The sequence below is a fragment of the Zalophus californianus genome, chromosome 16, assembly GCF_009762305.2.
Source record: "Zalophus californianus isolate mZalCal1 chromosome 16, mZalCal1.pri.v2, whole genome shotgun sequence".
Lineage (NCBI taxonomy): Eukaryota > Metazoa > Chordata > Mammalia > Carnivora > Otariidae > Zalophus > Zalophus californianus.
The window spans coordinates 18,003,893-18,015,073 of NC_045610.1; positions in this window are offsets into that span (position 1 = coordinate 18,003,893).

An 11,181-nucleotide genomic window follows, 5' to 3' on the forward strand; every position below is an offset into this window, starting at 1 on the left:
TCCTGTGCACGTGCTCTCTCTCTCTCTCTCTCTCTGTCTCTCTCTCTCCCTCTCATTAAAATAAATAAATCTTTTGGGTGCCTGGGTGGCTCAGTCGGTTAAGCGACTGCCTTCGGCTCAGGTCATGATCCTGGAGTCCCAGGATCGAGTCCCACATCGGGCTTCCTGCTCAGCAGGGAGTCTGCTTCTCCCTCTGACCCTCTTCCCTCTCGTGCTTTCTATCTCTCATTCTCTCTCTCTCTGAAATAAATAAATAAAATCTTTTAAAAAAAATAAATAAATAAATCTTTTTTTTTAAGATTTTACTTATTTGAAAGAGAGAGAGACACAGCGAGAGCAGGAACACAAGCAGGGGGAGTGGGAGAGGGAGAAGCAGGCTTCCCGTGGAGCAGGGAGCCCAATGCAGGGCTCGATCCCAAGACCCTGGGATCATGACCTGAGCCAAAAGCAGCTGCTTAATGACTGAGCCACCCAGGCGTCCCTAAAATAAATAAATCTTAAAAAAAAAAAAGAGCAAATTTAACAAACCTCCAAGGTTTTGGGCCTGCCTGGAAGAATGGAGTTGTTATTTACTGATATGGGGAAAACAGTTAAAGGAGCAGATTCAAGGTGGGATCAGGACCTCAGTTTTGGACTTGCTAAGTCTAGTGCTTATTAGAAAAACTGGCAAGTAGGAGATTCACTCTTTAAGTCAGTGTAGCGGAGAGGCTTGGCCTGGACGTATGGACCTGGAAGTCACCACTATGCAGATTGTATATGAAACCTTGAGATGAAAGGAGATCAGTGAAGGGATGAGTGCAGGCAGCAGAGAGAAGAGGTTCAAGGATTGAACTTGGGGCCATCTATGGTTGGGGTTGTCATGAGAACTAAATGACACAGCTCATGTTAGCATCAAGCATGGCCCTTGGTGAGCACTTAGAATGTACTACCTGGTATTATTTGCTTGCAGCTGGCTTATAAAGTCCACTCACAGGTATTTCTTTTTTCTTGTTATTTTTTGTCAGATTTTATTTTTTTATTATTTTTTTGTCTTTTTTTTTTATTAACCTTGTTTCAAACTTTATTCCCAGGCTTTTTCAGCTTAATTAGCTGCAAAGAATGAATTGTGTATAAGCAAAAACTGAAAAGAGCAGCAGTGTCCAAGAGGCTTGGGCTTAAAAATATTAGAGATCTAGATTTTATCGGATCCATGAGCAAAATTTTAAAAAGCAGTCATAATATAAAATAGCAGCTCCCAGTAACTTCTTCAAGTTTTATCGTCTTCAGAAGTTGACTCAATTCAGTTCACTTCATTCTTGGAAGCTTCATCAAAATTCTCCACAAGATCTGGAACCTTCATCATCATCATCATCATCCTCTCTGGTAGCACGTGGTGCTGTTCCGTCCACAGACTGTTTGGGCAGAGCTTCAGCCAGTCTTCTTCAACTAGTCAGACTATCGGCTCCGAGTTGGTTTAAGATCCTGGGTAGCCTTTCTGTCCGCTGCTTTGTCTCAGCGTGGCCTGGAATGGTGGAAGTGTTCGTGGCAAGCGATGCCTGAACTTTGGGGTTGTTAAAGTGGAGCACTGGTCCTTGGTCTGTGAACATATTCACTTCTTCAATACCAGAGATACTGTTTACCCCGAACTTCTTTAAGGAGAACTGAAGTTTTGGGCGCCTGGGTGGCTCAGATGGTTAAGCGTCTGCCTTCGGCTCAGGTCATGATCCCAGGGTCCTGGGATCGAGTCCCGCATCGGGCTCCCTGCTCCTTGGGAGCCTGCTTCTCCCTCTGCTTCTCTCTTTCTCTCTCTCTCTCTCTGTCTCTCATGAATAAATAAATAAAATCTTTTTTTTTTTTAAAGATTTTATTTATTTATTTGAGAGAGAGAGAATGAGAGATACAGAGCACGAGAGGGAAGAGGGTCAGAGAGAGAAGCAGACTCCCTGCTGAGCAGGGAGCCCGACGTGGGACTCGATCCCGGGACTCCAGGATCATGACCTGAGCCGAAGGCAGTCGCTTAACCGACTGAGCCACCCAGGCGCCCCTAAATAAATAAAATCTTAAAAAAAAAAAAAAGAACTGAAGTTTTTTATCCTCTGCTGTAGCCGTTCCATGAACCACCTTCTTTCGGCGAGCAGTTCCTTTCCCACCAGTGCGCACTTGTGCTTTGCAGTTTGGCGAGTTTCTCCTGGTTCGTGATAGTTTCTTTCATCTTGTTGGAGTGGAAATGGGACTGAGCGGGGGAATAGGGTTGGCTTTCAGGGGGTCTTAGGCGGACCAGCTGAGATTAGGTGTACACACGTCTTATTATTATTTTTTAAAAATTTTATTTTTAAGTAATCTCTGCACCCAACATGGGGCTCGAACTTACAACCCTGAGATCAAGAGTCACGTGCTCTACCAACTAAGCCAGCCAGGCACCTTTTTTTTCAGATATTAATGTTATTTTCCAGCTGATTGCTAAAATTATACATACGTGTGTATATGTGTGTGTGTGTGTATATACATACATATATATATATATATATTTTTTTTTTTTTTTAAGATTCTATTTATTGGGCGCCTGGGTGGCTCAGATGGTTAAGCATCTGCCTTCGGCTCAGGTCATGGTCCCAGAGTCCTGGGATCGAGTACCGCATCGGGCTCCCTGCTTCTTGGGAGCCTGCTTCTCCCTCTGCCTCTCTCTCTCTCTGTCTCTCATGAATAAATAAATAAATAAGGAAAAAAAGATTCTATTTATTTATTTGACAGAGACACAGAGAGAGAGGGAACACAAGCAGGGGGAGTGGGAGAGGGAGAAGCAGGCTTCCCGCGGAGCAGGGAGCCTGATGTGGGGGCTCGATCCCAGGACCCTGGGATCATGACCTGAGCTGAAGGCAGATGCTTAATGCCTGAGCCACCCAGGCGCCCCAAGAGCAACTGCTCTTTTATCAAATGAGGAAACAGAGGGGCCTGGAATTAAAGGAACTTGCCCAAGTCACAGTGTCTGAGCCAGAACCAGGACTGCAAGCCAGATTCGCAGACTCCCTGCTCCCGCTCTTTTCACTCCCTCCTGCTGACCTTCAGGAAAGGGAGGCCCAGGGAGTTGAGTGGGACTAGGACTAGGTTCTGGTTAGCCTTAGTATCTGGGACAGTGGCTAACCCAAGGAGATGAGCGAAGTGGCCCGGAAAAAGGCGGGCAGCAAGAATATAGGCAGGAGCCCTGCCGACAGGGGCTTGAAGGGTGCTGCAGAGGAGGAAGGAGCCATGATGTGGGGGTGGAAGGAGGGGGGTGATGTACTAGCACCTCTGCTGAAGCCAGTGGACCCCGAGAGTGCAGCCAGGCCTCCGTCCCCAGAGCCTGGAACTAGCCCCGGGAAGGGGGAGTAGAGAGTATAGGGCCTTTGATCTAAGCCCTTAAAGGCCTCCCAGGGTTGTCCCTCCTTACCCTAGGCTGCCACGGACCCAGGAAGGGCAGGAGAGGGCCCAGTGTGTAGACTGGGCTCCTGGAGGACACAGGTGATACTGTACCCCACTTCCTTGTGCTCATGACTCCAGTCTTGGGAATTGGATATGGAGGCACAGGGCCTACCCCCTTCCCTGCTCTTCCTAGTTCCTGGGCCTGAGGGCCCAGCACAGAGGGGGTTAAGGGCCCTGGAACCTTTGCCTGGTGGAGGGGGGGCACGGGGAACTGTCACGAGGAGCCTTGTCTGGCCCGATAATCCAGGCAGCCTATCTCTTCCATAACAGCTGTGAGGCAGACAGGTTGTCCTGGCCAGGAGGGAGGGAAGCAAGGGCCTGGCTGATGGCGGGAAGGATTTGAGGAGGGAGGGACGCCCAGGCTCCTTGGGGATCCTTTCCCACCCCATAGCCATCTTCAGGACTGTGCCTGCAGACCAGAGGTCAGGGCCCAGGTCTGAACGTGGGGGTTCCTACTAACCCAGAGACTAGGAGGTGGGAGCTGATGAACAAACAGACTCAGGGAGGTGTTGATTGGGAAGTTTCTATTTCTGACTCAGTGCGGGCCTGGGCAGGGGTGTGAGGGGTACACTATCACATGCATCTGCATAGGCGTCTGAGTGAGCACAGGGGCTCCCATGGGCTCCTGCCACACTGGAGAGGGCCAGTAGGGAAAGCCCGCTGCAAAGCCAGAGGGAAGGAAATCCGACATTTGTGGAGCTCCTATGATATGTGAGCCAGGCTCTACCTAGAACTTTCCCTCTCTACTATCTCATTTCATCTGCACACCAATCATGGAAAAGAAGGCGTTTTAAGCCCATGTATCTGATAAGGAAGCCAAGGCTCCAAGAGCGGGCAAGGGCCCGGGCTACCCAGGAGGTAGGAGTGGAGTCCAGGGTCTCACAAATCCAGAGCTGTGCTTTTCCCTTTGGGCTCTGAGTCCCTCCGGGGCAGGTGGTCTGGAAGAAAAGGAAGAACTCTAAGGCACAAGCCCGGAACTATACAGGCTAAGGCTCTGGTTCAAGCCAAGGATGGCGTGTGAGTCCAGGGCATGTGAGCTCCAGGCAAGGGCCCGGCTCACAGGAAGCAGAAGTCAGAAGAGAGAGGGTTATTGCTGGGTTGGAACAGCTGTGGAAGAGGCTCAAAAAGGGGTTGGACAGGTGGGAGATTCTGAGCAAGCGGGAGTGAGGAGGGCATCCTGAGTCACACAGAGGCTTCACACACATTCTTTTGCCAAATTTCCCCAGGGTCTCGTGAGGTATTATTGTCATCCCCATTTTAGAGATGAGGAGACCAAGGCTCAGAGAGATGAGGCAACTCGCTCAGAATCATATTACCAAGTGGCCAGAACTCAGGTCTGATTCTCTTGCCTTTGAAACTCAAAAAGTTGGGGCACCTGGGTAGATCAGTCCGTTAAGCATCTGCCTTCGGCTCAGGTCATGATCCTGGAGTCCTGGGATCAAGTCCCGCGTCGGGCTCCCTGCTCAGTGGGGAGTCTGCTTCTCCCTCTGCCCCTCACCCCACTCAAGCTCTCTCTCAAATAAATAAATAAAAACTTAAAAACAAAAACCTCAAAAAGTTCTCACAGAGACACACACAAAATCCACCTCATTCATAGCAAGTTTGTGCACAAAGCCTGGGGCCTGGAGTCTGGAGAACAGAGTTGTAGTCCTGCCTCATCTCCCAATTTACCGGATCACGCAGGCCATGTGTTTACTCCAGGAGCCTCAGTTTCTGTACAACAAAATTGGCCCATAGGGGCGTCTGGCTGGCTCAGTCAGCAGAGTGTGTGACTCCTGATCTCAGGGTTATGAGTTTGAGCCCCACATTGGATGTAGAGATTATTTAAAAATAAAATCTTTGGGGCGCCTATGTGGCTCATTGTTAAGCGTCTGCCTTCGGCTCAGGTCATGATCCCAGGGTCCTGGGATTGAGCCCCGCATCGGGCTCCTGCTCGGCGGGAAGCCTGCTTCTCCCTCTCCCACTCCCCCTGCTTGTGTTCCTTCTCTCGCTGTCTCTCTCTGTCAAATAAATAAAAACAATCTTTAAAAAATAATAATAAAAATAAAATCTTTATCAAAAAAATAAAATTGGCATGTAGTCATCTTTTGGAGACTGATGGACAGACATTGGCAAAGTCCCCAGAGAAGACAGGGCTAAAACCCCACCGCATCTGTGTTCGTTGTGCGACACGCACACGTGCCCATGGGGCTGGCTGAGCGTCCCGGAGGGTGTATGGGAGTGTGTCGGGTACTTGAGCGCTAGCACGGTCTGCGGGGTCAGCATCTTTCCAGTGCAAACGTGCTCTCTGAGCACCTCGCAGGATGAGACCCGTGAGGGGTGCTGCGGCCACAGAGAAGAATCCCACAAGGTGCCTGCTCCCGGGGTAGTTGGGGACAAATAAGGGATCAGATGAATTCTCCGTGTGATGAGGAAAACCGAGCAGGTTCAAAGCCTGGACTTAAGGAGGCAGGTGTCAGGGAGGGTTGGGAGAAGCTTCACAGGCTGGCCACGGTGAAACCAAGCAGTCATCTCTGATAGGTCCCCCAGATCTCAAGCCCCAATCTATCACATAGAGAATAAAGATTAGAACAGTGTTCCAGCTTTTCTTCCTCACACCTGGTAAGCTCCTGGGGTTACACCAGCCTCTTGCTTTGGGTTCCCAGCATGTAAAGCAAAACAGGAAAGCAAGAACCTCCCGGAACTTCTCAAAGTCCTTGGTTCCAGGATGAGTTTTGCTGTTGATTGTACTTTGAGTGCGACACTAGTGACCCTATGATTTGGCCACCATCATTGTGCAAAACTGTCAACTCCATGGAACTTAATAGAGTAACGACGAGGGAATTGAGAGTAATTTTACTAGCTGAATCTAGTTTTTTAATATGTGTGCTGTGTATTTCTGTGTGTCTGCGTCTATGTGGGCATTACACGTGTGCTGTGCACGTGTGTGCCACGTGCTGTGTGTCCGTGTGTGAGTACTTGCAGCTGCTGTTCTTCTTGGGGTCACGGGTTCCCAGGTGTGGAGAGGTGGAGGGGACGCTGAAGCTTTGGGGGGCGATTCGCTCCCCTTCTCTAGGCCTCGGTTTCCTCTCCTTTATAAAGGGATTACTTGAATTCCATGATTTTGAAGGATTCTTGCAGCTCTGACCATCCTTAACTTTGTCATTCACCGTATGGTTTAAGGAGTTCATCTGAAGATCAAAATAAGAGTCAAAGGCTCAAAGCTGCTGCGGTAGGGATTGAAATTAGACATGAGAAGGTTAAGGTCCCAGACCAGTCCACACTGGCCTCAGGAGAGCCAATGGAGCTCCTGATTTGAAGCAACAGTTGTTAGAATGCAAGGCCATGGGCGCCTGGGTGGCTCAGTCAGTTAAGCGTCTGCCTTCAGCTCAGGTCATGAGCCCAGGGTCCTGAGATCGAACCCCGTCTCAGGCTCCCTGCTTCTCCCTCTCTCTTTGCTGCTCCCCCTGCTTGTGCTCTCTCTCTCTCAAATAAATAAATAAATAAAATTTAGAGTGCAAGGCCAGGTCCAAGGACCTGGATTGTGTCCCCGACCCCCATGCTGGCCAGGGAAGGGGCAGAGTCTCCATTGGACTTCCAGAAGGGTTCTAAGGAGGCAAAGGGATGGAAGGGCTGCCATCCAGGAGACAGCTCTGGGCGGGAAGTGTCCTCAGGCCCTCGTGGCCCCTGCAGGCTCCCGATAAGCACAGGGCCTCCACCCTGATAGCCCCAAGTCCACTTATCAGGGTCCCCAGACTACCCCACCCAGGTTCAGACTCTGCTCCAGCCCACACCCTGATGACAGCACCCTCCACCCCAGCCAGGCCAAAGCCACAGGATCTCTGGCTGGCTGAGATATCTCTCTCTTCTACCTTCAGGAACCCTGGTTTCTGCCCATGTTCATCTTTGGTCTTAGGACTAAGCAGGGACTAGGCAGAAGCCTAGGCAATGAGTGGCGTAAATCTTGGTCTCGGTGCATGAAGCCTTTACTCTGGTGAAGGAGCCTGTCTGTGGGGTCTCTGAGTAGAGGTGGCATGGCAGGAGGGGTCACAGGACAGGAAAGGGGGCAAGGAGCAGACATATGATAATTTCTCACCTGGCTAGAGTGCCTGGGTTTGTAAATGTTTCTCAGCCATATTTCTCGTTTCTTACAACATGGTGAACTATGTGTTACCACCAAAGCTCAGAGAAGTGGCACTTTGCCTCTAGTCAAACAGCTAGTGAGTGAGACAGAGGAAAGAAGGGAAGGACATCAACATTGGTTCCACAGGTACTAAGTCTGACCTGGGAGTCTGAGATGAGCACGCACATGACCCTGGTCACCCCCATAGGAGCTAGGGATGGATTGCTCCCATTGTACATACAAGAAAACTGAAGCTGAGAGCACTCCATCTAAGGTTAAGGTCACAGAGCTGGATGTGGGGGCCTGTGGGGACTGTCACTCGGGACCTGTGCTTCCTTCCTCCCTCCCTCCAGCCCTCCCTCCCTTTTTCTTTCTTTCTTCCTTTCTTTCTAAGATTTTATTTATTTTTTTTAAAGATTATTTATTTGACAAAGAGAGATAGCGAGAGCAGGAACACAAGCAGGGGGAGAGGGAGAGGGAGAAGCAGGCCCCCCGCAGAGCAGGGAGCCTGATGCGGGACTCGATCCCAGGACCCTGGGATCATGACCTGAGCCGAAGGCAGATGTTTAACCAACTATGCCACACACGTACCCTCTTAAGATTTTATTTTTAAGTAATTTTTTTTTAAGATATTATTTTTTATTTGTGAGAGAGAGAGAGCACAAGCAGGGGGAGCTGCAGGCAGAGGGAGAGGGAGATGCATGCAGGCTCCCAGATGAGAAGGGAGCCTGACATGGGACTCTGATCCCAGGACCCTGAGATCACGACCTGGGCCGAAAGGCTGATGCTTAACTGACCGAGCCACCCAGGCGCCCCTATTTTTAAGTAATCTTTATACTCAACGTGGGGCTTGAACTTACAATCCCGAGGTCAAGAGTCACATGCCTCACTGACTCACAGCCAGCCTGGTGCCCCAGGGCCTGTTATTTCTAAACCTGGGCTCTCTCAATGGCCTTGAGCGGCTTTCAAGAATATTCCATGAAGGGCATTTGGCTAAGTGCTTTGCCAGTAGCTAGGCACCTAGCTCACAGTTCTGAATTGGGGACTGTTGTTACTGCTGTCTACAAGGAGAACGGGAAGGGTCTGAGAGAAAAAGACTTGCCTAAGAGCTACAGTTTTATTTGCCTGCCTCCCCAGGCCAAAGTTTTTCTCCTCCATCACATTGAGTTTAGCTCCATGTCAGACATTTTTGATATGACTGGCCAATAACCAGGCCCCCGTGATTATTTGCCTAAATGATTAATCACACAAATAAATGAGCCCATAACAGGTAGATTTAACTAGCCTGCAGAGGTGTTACTTACATATGAAGAGGGAATAGGAGTTAACTAGATAACAAAGGAGGGAAGATTGTGCCAGAGGGAAGAGCAGGGCGCCTGGTTGCCTCAGTCAGGGGTCATGGGGTCGAGCCCTGCATTGGGGTCTGCACTCAGCTGGGAGTATGCTTAAGATTCTCTCCCTCGGGAGCCTGGGTAGCTCAGTTGGTTAGGCGACTGCCTTCGGCTCAGGTCATGATCCTGGAGTCCCGGGATCGAGTCCGGCATGAGGCTCCCCGCTCAGCAGGGAGTCTACTTCTCCCTCGGACCCTCCCCCCTCTAAGGTGCTGTCTCTCTTACAAAATCTTAGGAAAAAAAAAAAAGATTCTCTCCCTCTCCCTCAGCTCCTCCTACCCTGCATCCCACCCGCCCACCCCCCCCCCCCCCCCCCCCCCCCCCCCCCCCCCCCCCCCCGGACCTCATAGGCACACAATCTCTCTCTCTCTCTTAGATGAATAAATAAAAAACGAGGAGTGCCTCGGTGGCTCAGTTGGTTAAGCGTCCGCCTTGGGCTCAGGTCATGATCCTGGAGTCCCGGGATCAAGTCCCGCATCGGGCTCCCGGCTCAGCAGGGAGTCTGCTTCTTCCTCTGACCCTCTTCCCTCTCATGCTCTTTCTCACTCTCTCTCTCAAATAAATAAAATCTTAAAAAAATAAAATAAACAGAGCTCCCTCCCCCATTCTGAGAAGTCTCCACACCAGGAATCTTGCCTAGCCCAGAGGCAGAGAACTGAATACTGCAAGGCTCACACTGTAAGTGGCTTGAGCTCCGAACAGGCCCCTACCCATTCTTATGCTGGCTCTCAGAAGAGCCTGAATTCCCCTGCCCTCAAATGACTCGCCAAGGACCCCGTCCCCCCAGGGGAACTTGCCATAGCAGAGGTAGCCTAGGCCTACCCTCTTTGGGCTCAGCATAAACACAGGCAGGGGCCCAGGAACTGAAATTTAAGCCTGAGCTTGCCCCAGGAATCCAGCTGTCAGGACCCTTCCTGCCTTACAGAGTTTCAACTAACAGTTCATCGCCACCACTGCCACCACCATGACCGCCACCACCAGCTGGGCTACAGCCAACAATTAAACCCTGAAGGATGGGGTGAGGCTGTTCCTCCTCCTCCCAGGCCCAGCAGAGAGATGATCAGCTTCACGGGGAAAGGAGTGAAAGACCCTAGTCTTAGCAAGGGCCATAACATTTATGGGAGAAAGGGCCTAGGAGAGAGAGGGGCCAGTGACCCTTGTTCCAAGGAGTCCAACAGGGAAAGGGTTAAGAGGCGGGGCTTTCTAGAACCAGGGGAAAGTGCCCCACCCAGGGGAGGGGCCAGTGGATTAAAAGGCCAGCAGCTTGCGTGGAGAGGCAGGGTCAGGGCCTCCTTACCTATGAAGGCCTCCCCAGTCTGCAGTTCCAGCCGGAGGTAAGTACCCTCTCCTGGGCCTGTCTGTCTGCTTTTTGGTCTGACCAGAGGGAACCTTCTGCCTCACTGTGTGATCTCTAGCTTGTTTAATTCTGACACTGGGTCCCCAAGGAGATCTCAACAGACCCTAGCTCTGCAGGGTTCTCCAGGCCAGGCCCCTTCCCTACCTGACTCGGGCTGCCCTTGACCACAACCATCAAGGAGCTGCTGGCTCAGGAGCTATGGAGTGGGGAGTGGGGAGCTCTGTGTGTCCCGCACTGACCTGTCCTGCTCTGTCCCAGCCCCTGGCCCTCCCTGCCACAGCGCTCTCCAAGCCATGCTCCCTGTGCCTGCTGCAGGGCCCTGGCTGGGATATCATCATATACTGTAAGTTTGCAATGAGATACTACAGTATAGATGATGTACTAGTCCGGGTCCCCACAGCTCTGGAGCCAGATGAGGGCAGGGGATGCTGCAAACCCGCCGGGCTCGCCACTCAGCCTATCACAGCCTGCTGACCGCCGGGACACTTGGGGATGGCGAGGAAACCGTTACCATTACTGAGTTTAGTAATGGTAACGGTTCTCTTGCTGTACCCAGAATACGTGCCAAGAAGAGAGCTCAGGACCCTGGAGCAGACCACTGGAAGGGAGGGAGACTCCAGCTCAGACAATAGGGTCGGGGTGAGGGAATGGGTTCTCTCTTTCTGATTATAAGAAACAAAGATGAGGGCGCCTGGGTGGCTCAGTCGGTTAAGCGTCTGCCTTTGGCTCAGGTCATGATGCCAGGGTCCTGGGATCGAGCCCCGCGTCAGGCTGCCTGCTCAGTGGGGAGTCTGCTTCTCCCTCTGCCCCTCCTCCCACTCGTTCTCTCTCTCTCTCAAATAAATAAATAAAATCTTTAAAAAAAAAAAGAAATAAAGATGAGAACCAGTATG